Source organism: Perca fluviatilis, chromosome 24 (assembly GCF_010015445.1).
Source record: "Perca fluviatilis chromosome 24, GENO_Pfluv_1.0, whole genome shotgun sequence".
NCBI lineage: Eukaryota > Metazoa > Chordata > Actinopteri > Perciformes > Percidae > Perca > Perca fluviatilis.
The window spans coordinates 1046858-1065126 of NC_053135.1; the positions used below are offsets into that span (position 1 = coordinate 1046858).

The 18269-nt window shown below is 40.1% G+C and overlaps 1 pseudogene; it reads right to left on the reverse strand.

Moving 5' to 3' along the window:
• Positions 1-440: 440 nt before the first annotated feature.
• On the reverse strand, positions 441-1694 carry LOC120554690 (annotated as a pseudogene).
• Between the last annotated feature and the right edge of the window lie 16575 nt (positions 1695-18269).

Below are 18269 nucleotides of genomic sequence, written 5' to 3' on the forward strand. Positions count from 1 at the left end.
ATAAAAAAAAGTATAAAAATTAAAATACAAAAACTTTCCCCCAAAGTTATAACACGACTCCTCCAACGTTTTCCTCCAAGAGTTGCTCAAGTTTTCTGGGAAAGCAGCAGCAGCTTTTTCGGACATTTTCCCTTTTTTAAGTCTTTTCTTACTGTGTTTCTTACTTTCTGTCAGCCTCATGGTCTTCTTCCTCCCACCAGAAACACTCTTCAAGTCTTTATAATGAGCCGTTTCAACGGGAATTCATCTTCTCACTTCAGATTTAATCATCTGTGGAAGGTCATTCTGTCCAGCGTCTGTGGCCAGGTTGGCTCAGTGGGTAGAGCAGGCGCACACATACTGAGAGGCTTAAGCCTCGACGCAGATGTCCAGCGTTCGAGTCCGACCTGTGACCATTTCCTGCATGTCTTTCCACCTCTCTCTCTCTCTCTCTCTCACCTAGCTGTCCTGTCGATTAAAGGTGGAAAAGCTCCCAAAAATGATCTTAAACAAAAACTTTTCAGTATCTTAGAGGACCCCTCGGATTTAATGTGCAAAGTCTTTAACTTTGCGTTTGTTTTAAGTCTTTTCTGACTTGTTTTTAGTCTCTGTCTGCGTCCCGCGCTGCCTCCTCGCCACCGTGTCTGAAGTCCATGACGGCGAGCAGCGCCTCGGCCTGACTGGTGTCCACGCTGAGGTGCTCCATGCTCTCGTAGCCCGGCTCGGGCCTCTGCAGGGCCGCCGCGCCGCTCGCCGCCTGCCGCGCCTCCTCCTGCAGCTGCTTGGCGGCGAGCAGGAACTCCGCGGCGCCGCTCGCCTGCAGACTCTGCGTCAGCCGCTCCTGCAGCTGCACGCCGTGCTGCAGCTGCTGCTTGTACGTCTCCGTCAGCGCCCTGAGCGCCGCCACTTTGTCCCGCTCCTCGCCGCTGACGCGCTCCAGCAGCTCGCCTTTGCGCTCCTCCAGGATGGCGAACAGCAGGTCGAAGCTCTCGCCCAGCCGCCTGCGCTGCAGCTCGCCGTTCTCCAGGATCAACGCACGTGTCGTCCATCTTCGCCATCGTGGCCTGAATGCAAGCGTTGGCGGCGGCGAGCAGCTCCACGGCCGAGCGCAGCTCGCCCTTCTGGCTCTGGTACACGGCGTGCAGCGGGGACACCTCGCAGTCCTTGTGCTCGCCGAACACCTTGCACAGCGAGCAGGTGGGCGTCTGGCAGGTGATGCAGAAGATGTTGATGCGCTCGTCTTCGTGCTCGGAGCAGCGCGGCTGCTTGGCGTCCGTGTCTTTTAGGGGGGCGTCCTCGCCGTTCGGCGAGTCGCCCGCCTTGCTCTCCTGCTGCTGCTTGTAGAGGTCGATGATGTTCTCCACCAGGAGGTTCCTCTGCAGCCCGAACACGCCGTGGCGGTCCAGCACCACCTCGAAGCGGCAGGTCGGGCAGCGGAAGGTGCCGCCCGAGTAGTGGTAGGGGTTGCGCGACTCGTAGAGGTCGTTGGCGCAGCCGCGGCACAGGTTGTGCTGGCACGGCAGGATGACCACGGGCTTGGTGAACATGTCCAGGCAGATCGGGCAGCTCAGCTGCCGCTCCATGCTCTCCATGGCGCTCAGCGGACGCACCACCTGACCCGTTTGGATGTCCATTCTTTGTCGTGTGGTTGTTTCGGCTCTGTGTAGCTCTCTCTGCGTCTCGCTCAGAGGTTTATTTCAGTCTGCCGCAGTCGGACGCCACGCAGCCTTTATAGGGAGGGAAACCCGAGCTGCCGGCCGGCTGTTTGTCTCTCTCTCTGCTGATCCGGAAATAGACTCCCAGAAGCCTTTGCTGCTGCGGCACATGCCTGACTGAGGGTCAGACGCCTCGAGAACAAACTCCAACAACAACATGTTGCATGACCTCTGTTTACATGTTGAGGCTCCTCCATTACTGATTCATTCAATCATAAAAACATTTCATTAAAAAGAAGCCTGATTCTATTCAAATATCCGCGAAATCTCGACTGGCGCATGAACGCAAATAGACACTTTGAAATTAAATGTTTGTTTTTTGACATTAAACTGAAATACAAAAGCATAAAAAAGACTTTTAGCAGGTAAACATTGGGTACTGTCTGTATTGAAAGAGACAGGTAGGTCTGTTGCTGTTTTCACACTGTTTTCTACACTGATTTTACACTGTTTTTGCACGTTTTCACACTGTTTTCAGTCTTTGCAGTGTTTTCACACTGTTTTCAGTCTTTGCAGTGTTTTCACACTGTTTTCGTGGTGTTTTCACACTGTTTTCTACACTGTTTTCACACTGTTTTCTACACTGATTTTACACTGTTTTGTACACTGTTTTCACAGTTTTTGCAGTGTTTTCACACTGTTTTCTACACTGTTTTTACACTGTTTTTGCACGTTTTCACACTGTTTTCAGTCTTTGCAGTGTTTTCACACTGTTTTCAGTCTTTGCAGTGTTTTCACACTGTTTTCAGTCTTTGCAGTGTTTTCACACTGTTTTCGTGGTGTTTTCACACTGTTTTCACACTGTTTTCTATACTGTTTTCTATACTGTTTTCACACTGTTTTCTACACTGTTTTCTACACTGTTTTCACACTGTTTTCACACTGTTTGCTACACTGTTTTCACACTGTTTTCACACTGTTTTCTATACTGTTTTCACACTGTTTTCTACACTGTTTTCACACTGTTTTCTATACTGTTTTCACACTGTTTTCTACACTGTTTTCTATACTGTTTTCACACTGTTTTCTACACTGTTTTCAACACTGTTTTTACACTGTTTTCACACTGTTTTCTACACTGTTTTCACACTGTTTTCTACACTGTTTTTACACTGTTTTCTATACTGTTTTCACAGTTTCTACACTGTTTTCTATACTGTTTTTTACACTGTTTTCACACTGTTTTCTACACTGTTTTCGTGCTCTTTTCGTGCTCTTTTCACGCTGTTTTCACACTGTTTTTCACACTATTTTTCACTGTTTTCATCCTTTTCCAATAATGTTTATAACCTTTGCAAGTTAGTTATTCCTCTATATAGCCTCTATGTATTTCTACACTTTGGTTGTGGCTGTTACAGGTTTCTACCCTTGTATGTATTTATGTATTTCTTCAATACATAATTAGTTTTTTTATGTTCTGTGAAACAACTAAACTAAACAAGCAATATTATTTCATCATTTCCTTTCCCATACGATAACAACAACACAGACGCCAGCGAGAACACGGAGCTGTAATGATTTGGCAGATCACACGGTAAAACTCGTGAGAAGAAACCGGAGAGCCGAGTGATGTAAGAAGAACTCACAACGACAACATGTTCTACATGACGTCTGTTCACATGTTGAGTCATTTTTACATCACACACTCAAGTCACAAAGACACAGAACATAAAGAACTAAACTGGGATAAACAAAAAGCCTGTTAAAGACTGTTCTCAAGTTCAAAAAGTTTCTATATCAGAAATTTGGGGTTTCTTTCAACCAAATTGTCAAAAGAAATAACATGGATGGTTTCCTACAACGCTCATCACAAGTTAAATAACTATTCATAATAGTTATCATAATCACTACTATTATTGAATTTGGGTGTTTTATGTAATTTTATAGCTTTTGAAGAAAAAAAACTGAATGAACACTGGAAAAAAATAACAAAAACGTGCAAAAAAAAAACAAGAAAGACATTGGAAAAGTGAGAAAACGTCAAAAAGTGACAAAAAATGTTGGAGAAAGCTTCATAAACTTGGTCAAAACAAGAACAAAAATGTCCAAAAAAATCAACAAAGAAATTCGGGAAAAGTGACAGAAGTGTCTGGAGGTTTTAACTTTAAATTGTAATGCAGAAAAAGTTGAAGTTTGTAAATTCACAAGTTTAAATAGATGTGAAATGACAAACACATTATCTCAAACGTACACCTGTGTGGCGTAGCTGAGGCGGGGATCAAACCTGCGTCTCCTGGAGTCAGGACAGCGTCCTTCACCACTGGACCGTCTCTGAGGAGGATCCACCGAGGAGCTCCGTGTGTGTTCGTCTGAACAGACAGATTATGATGATTTAATTTAATACAATTCTGTCTGTGTGTCTGTCAGTGTATATGTGTGTGTGTGTGTGTGTCTGTGTGTATATTTGTGTGTTTGTGTATATGTGTGTGACTGTGTGTGTATATGTGTGTGTCTGTGTGTATGTGTGTGTCTGTGTGTGTATATGTATGTGTATATGTGTGTATATGTGTGTGACTGTGTGTGTATATGTGTGTGTCTGTGTGTATGTGTGTGTCTGTGTGTGTATATGTATGTGTATATGCGTGTGTATATGTGTGTGTGTGCCTATGTGTGCCTATGTGTGTATATATATATATATATATATATATATATATATATATATATATATATATATATATATATATATAAATATTATTTCTTGTTTTATAAAGTCTTCTCACTTACAGTTTGGTTGACATAAAGTCAGCAGAAACGTTCTGTAGACCATCATAGACTACGTTCACACCGCAAGTCTTAATGCTTAGTTCGGATTATTTGCTCAGATCCTATTTTCTGTTTGGCTGTTGACATTACCTTTTAAAATGTGGCCTATATCAGCCGCCCAGGTGGCACACTTGGTAGAGTGCGCGCCCATATATAGAGTTTTACTCCCAGGTTCAACTCTGACCTGCAGCCCTTTACTGCATGTCATCCCTCTCTCTCTCTCTCGCTCTCTCTGTCTCTCTCTCCTGTCAAATAAAGGCCTAAAATGCCCCAAAAAATCATCTTAAACTAAAAAATGTGGCCTATATCAGATTCCAGTGTGAACTGTTTGTGTTTTGAACTGACCCGCATGCCCAAAAGACCAATAACGATGACATCAGACGCAGCACGCTGGTGCACTAACGTTAGCGAGGTCATGGAGGAAGTCAGCTTTTTCACTTTTATTTCAAAAGTTTTGTGTAATGGCGGCCGTAACACTAATGAGGTCTAACACCTCCCTCTCCCTCCAGTGACTCGCTCCATCACTGGTCTCCATGTTGTAGCCTAGTCGGGTTTGTAATGTTACTGTCTGTGTCCAGAGCATAATTGTGACAAATGTCGATGTAGATTGATGTAAAAGTCGCCTCAAATCCTCCTTGGTTGTTCACACTGCGGCCACACTGAAAAATATCAGCCCTGGGTCTGATTCAGGACCACATATGGAAGTGGTCTAAATCTGATTTGAGTGTTCACACTACTTCTGAAGAAGTCTGACCTGCTCACTTGACCCCAAAAACATGTTTCTTTTCCAAATTTGGGCCACTTTTGCTGCAGTCTGAACGTAGCCATCCGAGAGTTTAACAAATCGCGCAAAACAATGATTACATTTTTAAGAGCAGCAACTCGGCCCAATTCTGCTTTGAGTGTCTCGTAATCCCAGTTTGGAAAACTGGGCCAGATCAACATTTGCGAGCGGCCAGATTTGGACCGCGGGCCTTGAGTTTGACACGTGCGTTAGGGCATCAGTAGTCTATATACACGACACGTGTGTGTGTGTGTGTGTGTGTATATATATATATATATGTGTGTCTGTCTGTCTGTCTGTCTGTCTGTCTGTCTGTGTGTGTGTGTGTGTGTGTGTGGTGTGTGTGTGTGTGTGTGTGTGTGTGTGTGTAAACAGTCAGACAGCTGCAGCCTCGTGTTGCAACATGTTAGGAAACATTTTAACTAACAGATATCAGCTGATTACTTACATTAAGACAATTATTTTTTGTATTTAAAAGTTTACTTTAATGTTCTGTTTAAATATGCAAATTAAATTCTATTACATTTTATGTATGTATTTTGTAAATCTGTATCCCTTTATTCTAATCATTATTTATTAAATGTATAAATATATTATTTAAATGCATGTTTTAAATCCTTAATCCTTTTTATTTTATTTATTGCATATTTGAAAAAATGTATCTGTATAATGCAATTATTTTATAATACAATATCCTTTTATTTTAATCAGTTTTATTAGATTAAGTATTTAAAATAATTCAATAAAAATAATTAAATATAATTAAATAATAAGTATAATAATCATAATAAATCAAATTAAGGCATATAGTATTACAAAATAAATACACGAGTAGGTAAAATTTAATTTAAAAAGCCGAGTTAGTGTATAAGATAAAAATATTCAAATTAAAATAATAAAAACTGTAAACATGTTTGGTTTTAATGTTTTTGTCTTCTGCAGCTCTGCTTGTAGTTGCTGCTGATCTCCACCAGAGGGCGCCATTACACCAGACACCAGCAGCTGACAGCTGGAACTCACTCACTGAACTTTTAAAGGTTTTTAATGTTTTATTTTATGAACTATTCACACATTTTGTCGTTCACTACATCTCAGAGGGGAATATTATACGTTTACTACTAAATTAGATCCAATATCTTTTAATTAATCAATTAAAAGCAAAAGAAGGTGCATAGAATAATTAATAGAAAAATGATCATATAAAGGTATAGATTATTTTACTGAATGAATTCTTAAAATTTAAATTAATTAAACTAATAAAGTGGGTTAGCGTATATGATAAAACACCAAAATAATAAAGGTAAAGAACTGTGAACATGCTTTAGTGCAGGGGTCTCAAACTCAATTCACCTGGGGGCTGCTCGAGGTAGAGTGTGGGTCAGGCTGGGCCGCATCAAGTATTCAACAAAAGTTCTTAAATAAATCTTCTTGGCTCAATAGACATTTTTTAAGATTGGCGACCCCGGTTCTTTCTCTCATCTCGCTGGTATTTTGTATACTCCTCAGCATGTCTAGTTGAGTAATGACGTCTGATGTTATATTCCTTGTACACCTCAACTTTCTCTGTGCACATGAGACACGTAGGGGTGCCCCTGTGCTCGATAACAAAATATTCCGTCTCCCACTTTCACTGAAATTGCCTGAGCACGTCGACAACGTTACTCTTTAGGGCACGTTTTGAGAGAGACATGACTGGAACTGGGTGATGGCATATATTTTCTGTCACTCCAGAACACGTTTCAACCAAGTGACTAACGTTGATACTACCCCAGGTACTTCGCGGTTGGCTAGTTTGACAACCGTTGACAACAAACGCTGCAGGAAGCTGTCCTGAGAGTAGCTAGTTAGCTAGCTGGTAGCCCGTAAGTGATAAATAAATAAAAGCGTGAGTGTAGACAGACTCGTCTTTTTACATATAGTACATTTAAAAAAGAAATGTGACTCTTTTTTTTACACAGTATGTATTATTTACTTTTATATATTTGTGAAAATGACAGATACCCCCATTTAAATTATTTATGTGTGTGTGTGTGTGTGTGTATGAAGGTAAATATGGTGCAAAACGTGAGAGCTTGTAGAATACAATGTGAGAACTTGCAGAACAAAAAAATTTAACTTGTATGTTAAAATTTGCACTTGTAAAATAAAAATGTGCACTTGTAAAATAAAAATTTGCACTTGTAAAATAAAAATTTGCACTTGTAAAATAAAAATGTGCACTTGTAAAATAAAAATTTGCACTTGTAAAATAAAAATTTGCACTTGTAAAAATTATTCACATTTGAAGTCACAAAAGAAAAAAAACATGAGAGCTTGTAAAAAAATCTGAACTTGTAAATTGAAATTTGCACTTGTAGAAAAATATTCACAAATGTGTAGATTGATATTTGCATGAACACAATGACAGCTGCAAACTTGTAATGCAACATTTACTCATGTACTTTTTTTTTTACTCAGGTTGATTTTCCATCACAACCACAACTCAGTGATTACAACCTCTCGAATCTGTCACTGTATGCGTTCTCGCATCACCAAGAGGCGAATCCTGCCTCGACTTTTGCAACACTTGTTGCGATACATTTGGTGCAAAACTAATTTGTACCTGTGGACTTAGGCTGTGGAGCTCTGATCCAACAGAACGGGAAAGCAGGGTTTCTATCGCCAGATGAGGGACAACTCTGTCCGGCTTATTTAGCTATGTCGCATGGAAGCCTGGTTGAATAGCAAGCTAAGCGTTATAACTAACCAGCCTGATTCTAAATAAATACCTTTTAATTATCTTAACACTTTTTAACAGTCAAACTGAAACACTGGCGGTGAGCTCCAGGTCCTGCGCAGCGGACCGTCACCAGCGGTATCGGCCAGCGGAGCAACATCGCTATTATTGCCAGAAAGCTTCGCTGCCGACCTCGACCTGCAGTCGGAGCTCCAGCCGGACACAGAGAGCCCCGCACCGGTAGCAGCTCACCGCTAGTGTTGGTGGAATAGCAAGCTAGCGTTAGCTAACTAACCAGCTTCTAAATAAATACCATTTTTTAGTTATCTAAACACTTTAACAGTCAAACTGAAACACTGGCGGTGAGCTCCAGGTCCTGCAGCCGCACGGACCGTCATCAGCGGGTAACACGTGCCAAGTTCTGCATCCCTGCCAAGACTTCCATCCATAAGGGGAAATAATGATTTTATAAGGCAAAGTAGCTACTGTTTAATTAAAATGTAGGCTATATACATTCCTTTGTCATGTTCATCAATAATGATTATAATTTTACAACGTTTAGAGACATCAATGTTTTATCAGACTATCATTTCCTTGCTACCTGGGTGCAAATCCCGGCAGCAACGAGGGTTAAGAGATGACGCATTATTCGGCAAAAATGATTGCTGCTGCCCGCGAGGTGGATGTAATTCTGCAGAAGCTATTGTTGCTGCCCGCGGGTGCAATGATTGGCAGTGAGGCACAACATCAGCAAAGCAAGCTGTGGTCATGGCCGGGGATGTGCCGATGCTACGGGTGCGGGGCTCTCTGTGTCCCGCTGGACTCCGACTGCAGGTCGAGGTCGGCAGCGCAGCTTTCTGGCAATAATAGCGATGTTGCTCCGCTGGCCGATACCCGCTGGTGACGGTCCGTCTGCAGGACCTGGAGCTCACCGCGAGTGTTTCAGTTTGACTGTTAAAAAGTGTTAAGATAATTAAAAGATATTTATTTAGAATCAGGCTGGTTGGTTAGTTAGCGCGCTAGCTTGCTATTCAACCAGGCTTCCATGCGACATAGCTAAATAAGCCGGACAGAGTTGTCCCTCATCTGGCGATAGAAACCCTGCTTTCCCCGTTCTGTTGGATCAGAGCTCCACAGCCTAAGTCCACAGGTACAAATTTTTTGCACCAAATATCGCAACAAGTGTTGCAAAAGTCGAGGCGCGATTCTCTTGGTGATGCGCGGGACGCACAGTGACAGATTCGAGAGGGTATATCCCCGAGTTGTGGTTGTGATGGAAAATCAACCTGAAAAAAAAAGTACATGAGTAAATGTTGCATTACAAGTTTGCAGCGCTATTGTGTTCATGCAAATATCAATCTACACATTTGATGAATATTTTTTTCTACAAGTGCAAATTTCAATTACAAATTTTCAAATTAGTCACATAATGTAACCAAATTACTTTAGATGCAAATTTTTATTTTACAAGTGCACATTTTTTTTTACAAGTGCACATTTTTATTTAACAACGTGTAAATTTTTTTTACAAGTGACATTGACAATTTTACAAGTACTGACACTTTAAATTACAAGTGCAAACCTATTTTACAAGTGTGGAATTTTAACATACAAGTTAAATTTTTTTGTTCTGCAAGTTCTCACATTGTATTCTACAAGCTCTCACGTTTTGCACCATATTTACCTTCATATGTCTGTGTCTGTGTGTCTGTGTGTGTGTGTGTGTGTGTGTGTGTGTGTGTTTGTGTGTGTGTGTGACATCCACATATTTCTGCAATATGTAGATGTCACATTGCAACCTTGCACCTCTCTGTCTCTGGGTGTGTTTGCTGTTTAAAGTTTACTTTCACTTCATTACATGTCATTACATGTCATTTCTCAGAATCTGTTGTTGTGTCCCAGCTTCTTTTCTCTCCGTAAGAAGCTCCATCTGAAGGTAATTTAACTCTTCTCAAACGTTTGACTCGTGAACTCAAAGCTGTCATTAGTTTAGTTTAAGATCAGGAAACGCTGCAGAGAAACTAAACTAAAAACAATCAGACTTCTGACTCAAACTGTCAAACTGTCGTCTTAACACAGACCCGTTGGGTGAATATTTGGGAGAGTAACGAAGAGTCAGAGTCCAGTTATTGATCCTTGTTACTGTATTATAGATCCTTTATGAATTATCATAAACACATCTGGTATTTCCTCCGGCGTTTAGCAGCAAAAACACACAGGAGAGGATTCATTCAAAGGTAAATAATTAAAGAGGCAAATTAAAACAGACATTTTAATTGATGTCACTTTTTTAGTCAATGAATTAATGCCTACATGTATTTTTTGGAGGGTATTTTCAGCCTTTATTTTGATAGGTCAGCAGAAGACATGAAAGGGGAGAGAGGGGGGATGACATGCAGCAAAGGGCTGCAGGTCCGAGTTGAACCCCAAGCCTGCTGCATCGAGGAGTAAACCTCTATATATGGGCGCCTGCTCTACCAACTGAGCTATCTGGGCCGCTGCTACATGTATTTCTAATATTATTGGTACATAGGGGTGCACGATTCAGAAAATGTCACGATTCAATATTGATTTTTAGGCTCAAGATTTGATTCAAAATCGATTCTCGATTCAAAAAACAATTCACAGTATGTAAATGTCGTTACTTTTCCCATCTGATTGCAGTAGACAAAAGAGATTGAATCGCGATTTGAATATGAATCAATTGTTTGGCACACCCCTTTTGGTACATTTAAATATCGACCCACATATTTTAGTTTTGGCATTGTTTGTCCTCTGAACAAATAGATAGCTTTAATTACAGGTTACCTGGCCTCCTGTCATTCCAGGTGGAGCTCTGACTCATTCCAGGAAACAGATCACCTGTCAGAGCTTTTCTCTCAGGTGTCGAGTGAGAATCTACTTCATCTACACGGAGAAACTGTAAGTTGCTTTGTTTGATACTTTAACAAGAAGTTTAGTATTAGTAAGTTTAGTAGAGTATTAGAGTTTAGAGTATTTGTACACTGTGGTATTTTAACCTGTAAACACTGTTTTTTGCTACCCCCCTTAATTTACTGTTCGTGGTTAAATTTGCCCGGACCGTTTTAATTGCCTTTATACCAATAAAAATGACAGAAAGTATTCTTAATAGAACATTTATTGTAAAAAGAACGTCATTAAAACATTAACATCTACAACGTGTGTGTGTGAGTGTTTCTGTGTGTGTGAACATTGGTGGTTCACATGCACAAGTGGCAACATGACAACATGAACTAACAACATGAAGTGTGTGTATGTGTGTGTCTGTGTGTGTGTATGTGTGTTGTGTGTGTGTGTGTGTGTGTATGTGTGTATGTCTGTGTGGGTGTGTGTGTGTATGTCTGTTTGGCTGTGGGTGGGTGTGTTTCTGTGTGTGCGTGCATGCATGTGTGCGAACATTGGTGGTTCACACGCATGAAGGACCTGTGAAGAGGATTGGTAGAAGGAGATTGTGAAAGAGATGGTTGATTTGTTCGGCAGGTGTGGTTCACATCGGGGGAGAAGTACATTAGTTCAAGAAACCACTGAGCTCCCATAATTTACTCTAAGCTCTCTTGTGGAAAGTATGATTCATGTGTAGAATGGGCATACAAGCACAGGGAAGTTGTAGGAGTGTGTATGGACGAAAATTATTCTCTTTCCCATTCATTTCCTATGGCGGTTTGACCGTGAACAAACAAAGTTGAATGAATCACATAGTCACAATGAATTGTATGTGTTCAAATGCCTTTTGTCAAGGATATCATAAGGCAATCTTGAGGCAATCTGATGAAAAATGCCATATTTATGGTACAGGGAATGTGTAAATTGGTCATTTTTGACTGGAACAGTCTTAGAAGATTGGTATTAGTACTTTTACTGCTGTTAGTTGTTATGTATCCAACTCAAACATTTGTCAATCTAATCGGATTAGTCTCTACAATACGAATATTCAACTATTTGGTCATTTTATTCATTTTATTCATTAAAAAAGCAACGCTGTATTGTACTGCCAGAAGTTAGAACAGGTTCGACAACACATAGTGAAGTAAACAAGCCTCGTTAGTCCTCAAGTTAATGCGTACTGACTTATGAAGCCGAGGGTGATGTAATAAAAACATTAAGGCTCTGTAACGCAAGCTTCAGTTCTTCAGGTTTCAGGGCCACAGGGGGACATTTAAGGAAAGGGTTAAGTAAGGGGTGGCTTTAAAAGTATATGTAATATTTCTGCCTTTAAATGTCTAAAAACAACTAAAACTATGTTATATATTCTGCTGAGTTTTCTACTTACACTATCCTAAATGCATAGGTGTATAAAGTACTAGAGACCCATACTTGAGTAAACAGTACAAGTGCTCTATCAAAAAAGTGACTTGAGTAGAAGCTGAAGTGCTCTTTAAGCACCACACTTAAGTGGAAGTAATAAAGTATTCAGAAATGTTTGTACTTAAGTATTGCAAGTAGTTTACTTTAAAATGTACTACTCAAGTACTAAAAGTAACAGTACAACTATTGTGTTATGTGTTAAAGAAAGCAGTCAAATTTTGAATATCACATTGTTGGAGTTCAGCTTTTTACTTGGTATTAAGGCAGTCACAAGCTGCACATTGCTGGATATGAAGGAAGTTTCTGAAATAAACCCCAAAAGGTACATTAATGTCATAGCTGTTATAACTAATATTATCTGATATAACAGTGGGTTGTTAATCACTTATTAACAAATACTGAAATAAAATGATTTAAGTAGTGAAAAGTTAGCAAGCTAGCAATATACAGATAAACTAGCAGTTTCACATTACAGGGTCAAACGGTTAACATTCAGTACTCAATGCAGACTGAAACAACTCAGGAATAGCTTCATTTGCTGCAACAATGGCTAAATAGAAAGAGTACAAACTTACATCGTCTCTGACTTCTGAACAGGCGATCACTGTAATGAAAAGAAACGTACGTAAGTAACATAGCCGTAGCTACACACACTGTAACCTACACAGTCTCCATAGCATGAGGAATTCACAACAGGTAACGAGTAACGATGCAGCACATAAAAAATGTATCGGAGTAAAAGTATTAAACTCATCGAAAATATGTACTCAAGTAAAAGTGGAAGTAGGAGAAAAAAATAATACTCCAGTAGCCTTTTAGTACTTAAGTACAGTAGTGAAGTAGTTCTACTTCGTTACTATACAGCTCTTCCTAAATGTTTCCAACAACGTTCAAACCAGAGAAATCAGTTATTTTATTTTAATGAAACACGGGACGTTTCCTTTAGTCGCCTGTCAGTGGCGTCATATAACTTTAACTTCAATCAAAACACGGGAACCCAGATGATACGTTCGAGAGTAATTGTAAATCATACAATGTCACAGAAAGAGTTATACTTAGTAACCGTAATACTGCTTGCTTTCTGCCACACAGCATCAGTATTGATATCAAAAGGGTCCTTTAGCTCACCCAGTAGAGCTCAAAACCAACATGAAAAACGTAGCTAGTAATGTTCACTCAGTGTGTAAAATGAGTGGTGATGTTAAATCACTGGTTTTAGGTCTATTTGCTGGATTGTTTCACGCTAACGGACGGTAGCTAACGTTAGCAGATAAGCCCGTTGACAGCAGTGTTATTGTTCATATTTTGGCACAATGTTTCTGACCGTAGTCGTGGTCATAGTGACTGAAAGTGTGATGTGAAACTACATGCTGTTTTCAGGTAACATTTATTTCTCACATTCAACACACACACACACCCTTATGTTGTATTAAATATTTGTATGTGCTGTAAAGTGGTTAAAAAAATGAAATCGGAATCGGCTAAAATCGTTATCAGCAGGTCAAACTCATTCAGAATTGGCCTAGAAAATTGTAATCGGTGCATCTCTAGTAAAAAGTTCACCAACAGATGTAGACGTATCCTCGGCCGCTAAGTATCTCGGGGCCAAGACCAGCCCCGAAGATACTCGCTGGCCAACCCCGACCCCATAGTACTTCTCTCAGTGGTGTTGAGTAACGTTACAACAACTGCTGGATGTTCTGGCTAACTGGCTAAAACCGCTAATCAATGTCACAAGAGAGCGCTCCCTCTTCTTATTGGTCGACTCCAAGAAACACGTCATGGGCAAAAAAAGACAAAACATCCTGACATGCTAGACTTCCAGTGTCGCTTATCTTTGATGATTTCACACTACAAGAGGTAAAGACACGTTCGTCGGTCCGGACCCTCGTAATCGGCCACGACTCTGAACGCTTTGCAACATGTCTGTCGGGTCGGTCTGATCCACGGTTAGCCTAGATTTTGGCGAGGCAAAACCTGGCATGTCCGTTTTCAAAGGGGTCCCTTGACCTCTGACCTCCAGATATCGGACTGAAAACGGGTGCTCTGGGTACCCACGAGTCTTCCCCTCACAGACACGCCTACTTTATGATGATCCCATGATTTATGTTTTCATTCAGGTCTTTAGGTTTCATAGATGTCCCGCAGGCCTTTTTGGACTGACGCAGCGTTGTTGTCTTGTTGGTCTGGTTCTACAGGTTTTCTTCTGTTCCCTCCTCCTGACAAAACTATTTAAGTTCAGTTAGAAACTGGTTTGTTGTTCTTGCTCTCGTGTCAAATCTAATTAAACACAGTGACGCCCTTTGGCTCCCAGCCCTCAATGTGCCGTCTGTAATGCAGAGCTCATTGTTGAGATCTGCTCTGTAAAGGTGTGTCAGGACTTTTAAAGTCCAGAGAGTTTTCTCTTCACCTTAGTTATCTGCTGCTGTAACCTTACACTGTGGTATTAGTAATTTTACTGCAGTAACATGTCTGAATACTGCCTTTAATTTTAGAAGTCATGTCAAGTCAAGTCAGCTTTATTGTCAGATGTGCTATACATGCATGACATATGGCACAAATGAAATTTCAGTCCTCTCGGACCCACGGTGCGAAAATGCAATACAAAAATAAATAAGCTTTCTATAAATAGAAAAGACATAGAATAAACAATCAGCAATTTAACATGATATAAAAATAAACAATCAACCATCAAGACATACAATTAACAATCAACAATCAGACTCACAATCAAGGCAAAGGAAAACCTTTAAAAAAATAATTAATTAGCTAATACAATATATCATAAGTTGACCACTTTTTAATTTATTTTCCTAATTTATTTTTCATTTTATTTATTTTAAATTATTTTAAATGTATTTATTGATTTCTGTAACATTTTCCCTTTGTACTTTCCCCACTTTTTATTTCCCTAAACTTATATTATTTTGGTATTGATCAGCAGTAAATAATGATGTAATGTTACAGATAAATGTGTTTTAAATTGAAGTTCTCATTCTTCCTCTACTCGTCATTAGAAGTCATGAGGCTCCATCTGCTGGTGGGACAGTAAACTGCACGACGTCTGAACACGAGGCTCACACAGATATATGATTAGAAAAGAAGAAAAACACTGATTTAGTGACTTTATATACTGTTTGGTAGTTTAATCTGTCATCATTTATTAGCTGATTAGATTTAGTTTTAATATTCAGAATCTGTAGTAATTTCTTTTTTCCTTAGAAAGTTTCTAAAGTCTAATATATAATATTCTCATATTAGAGTTTTGGGTCCATTAGAGGACTAAAAAGATAACATTAGTGGTAGAGTCTTTATAATGTTCCTGTTCTTTCAGAAAGACAATTAATGATAGAACAGGATGAACAGAGAGCAGAAAGCATTCAGTGAAGAGCTCCAGACTTTATTTTCTGGTTGATAGCGTCTAGTTTCTCCAGCAGCTTCTGTTTCTGAAGATAACACAATTAATTGGGAGACAGTTTGAGACAACATTTCCAACTGTTCCAAGAACCCAAATCACCAGCAGATCCACTTCAACATATGCCATAGGACATATTGGACTGCTCAGAAGAGATACGTCTCTAAAGGCATTCCTACTCCCTTTTGCACGTTCTGCCAACCTGAACAAACTGGAACTTTCCTGCACATGGTCTGGGAGTGTGAACAGGTGCATGAGTTCTGGATTAAAACAACATCAATAATATCTGATGTGATAGGATGTCGAGTTCCTACTGATTGTTTTGTTACTTAATGACGACCCTAAATTACACCTGCTTGGGAGACGGAGGAAAGTTTGGCTAGCTGGCTCGACCGCAACCAAGAAAATTATAGCTCAACACTGGCTCGCTCCCCTCCACTCACTTTGTATAAAACAGTGGTTGGTGTATTTTCTGGACATGGTTATGCTGGAGCTCTCTACAGCAAGGATTAACAAAGCCAAGTCATCTATTATAGATCTATGGAGAAACGCAGCAGCACAGGTATCAGTCCTAATGACCTTAGCATAACAAGAATTAAAAGAGAGTGACTAGGCAAGGAGTGATTTTTGTTTCTGTTTTTTTAGTTTTTTCCTCAAGACCGTAGCGGGTGGGGGGTGGGAGAGGGATGTTGTTCTTGTTCAATTGTGTTTATCTGTTCTGTATGTTCAAAAATATAAAAATTGATCTAAAAAAAGTGGATTTACCTCTCTGGTGGTCTTCCTCTCTTTCTAACAGGACCAATCAGAGATCAGATCCGGCTGAACCTGAAGCTAGACCTGAACCCAGCTGTGTGTCCATGAAGAGGGTCCGGTCCATGAAGCCACCACTACTTTAAAAAAAACAAGGCGACCTGTAAGGAAGATTAGAATGGAGACAAGTGAGAGGGAGATAATGGAAATGGAGGAGAGGAGAATTGAAATGAAGATGAAGATACTGGGAATGGAGATGAGGAGACTGGAAATGGAGAGGAGAAAATTGGGGTGAGTTGTGAAACCTCCAGCAAACTAGAAGTAGTGTTGTCTCATTGGGTGGTTGGTCTTCTTGTAGAGGGTCTCTGTGTTTCCAGCTGAACTCTGAGGTTACATATACACTACTACACTTTGGATCTCCATCTACTCTAGAGTTTTAGCTCCAGTAGCAGAAGGTGTTAGTTTTGCTTTTAGTTGCAGAAGAGGCTACAGAGGAAGAGCAGCCAGCAATGTCGAAAAATAAGATGAGAGAGATATAGAAATAAAGTTGCCTTGCCCTACAACCTCCAGCCTGTGTGTCAGAGCTCTCTGTCAACATGCAGAGAGGACAGAGAAGCTCGCGTTTACAGGCTTTCAGGTACCGAAAAGGTACGTGAATTGGTCCTCAATAGTACAGTCAATACGTAATTCTGCACTTGTGTACTGATATTGTGAGACAACGTTTAACCTCAACGAGAAATATCATCACGTTTTATTATTGGCCCACAACATCTGGTCAGACCTCTAATAAACAACCGGTTAGCTTAAAATCAAACTGGTTCAGGCTCGTACACTCGACCAGACCGGACCAACTCTAGTAACCTCGTCCCTCATTAATCAGAGATCTTTACCATGATGACAAAAGGGAGTTACTGCTTGTATCTCCTAACCCCAACTCTACTTCCCACTGATTTAGTGTATTTATAAATGTTGAGATTAATTCTCATAATAAAGTTTTGGCCCTATAGGAGGACAGAAGGATTACATTTTACACATTTCTTTCTCTGGTGGTCTTCCTCTCTTTCCAACAGGACGGTCATGGGACCTGAACCTGGACCTGAACCTGAACCTGGACCTGAACCCAGCTGTGTGCCCATTAGGAGGGGCTGGTCAAAGACCCTATCTTTTAAAGGAGATCCAAAGGCAGAGTAAGTCAGCTTCAGTTACTTTATAACGTCAGCAACATTACAAATTACCAAATGTCAAAACTCCACACTTCTTAATAAAGTAGAAAAAGTCTCGTCCAACATGTCATAGGACAGAAAGTTTTCTGATTTTAAAAGTGACATTAATTCTCATGATGAAGTCTTGGCCCCATTAGATCAGGAGTGTCAAACTCAACTTCCCAGAGGGCCACACTGGAAAATAACAATCACATCAAGGTGCAGACATGTTTAGTTTATTGACATGCTTTTATTTAATAGAAAAACTCAAATATCTTTGACTGTATTACTGCATGTGTGATATAGTCTTCTCAGTTATAGTTTGTTTGACATAAAGTCCTAAAGAAGTCAGGAAAAAGTTCCTCAGCCATCATAAAAAGAAAACGCCCAAAAATGTTGGAAAAACGTCAGAAAAAGTGACAAAAACTTCGGCAAAAGTGACAACAACGTGGGAAAAAGTTACAAAACATAAAAAAAAAAAAAAAATAATGTCAACAATGTCAGGAAAAGCAAGAAAAACTAGGCAGGCCAAAATGTATTGTGCCTAAATTTATATGCGGTCCGGATCATAATCTACGAGGGGCCTGATTTGGTCCGTGGGCCTTGAGTTTGACACGTG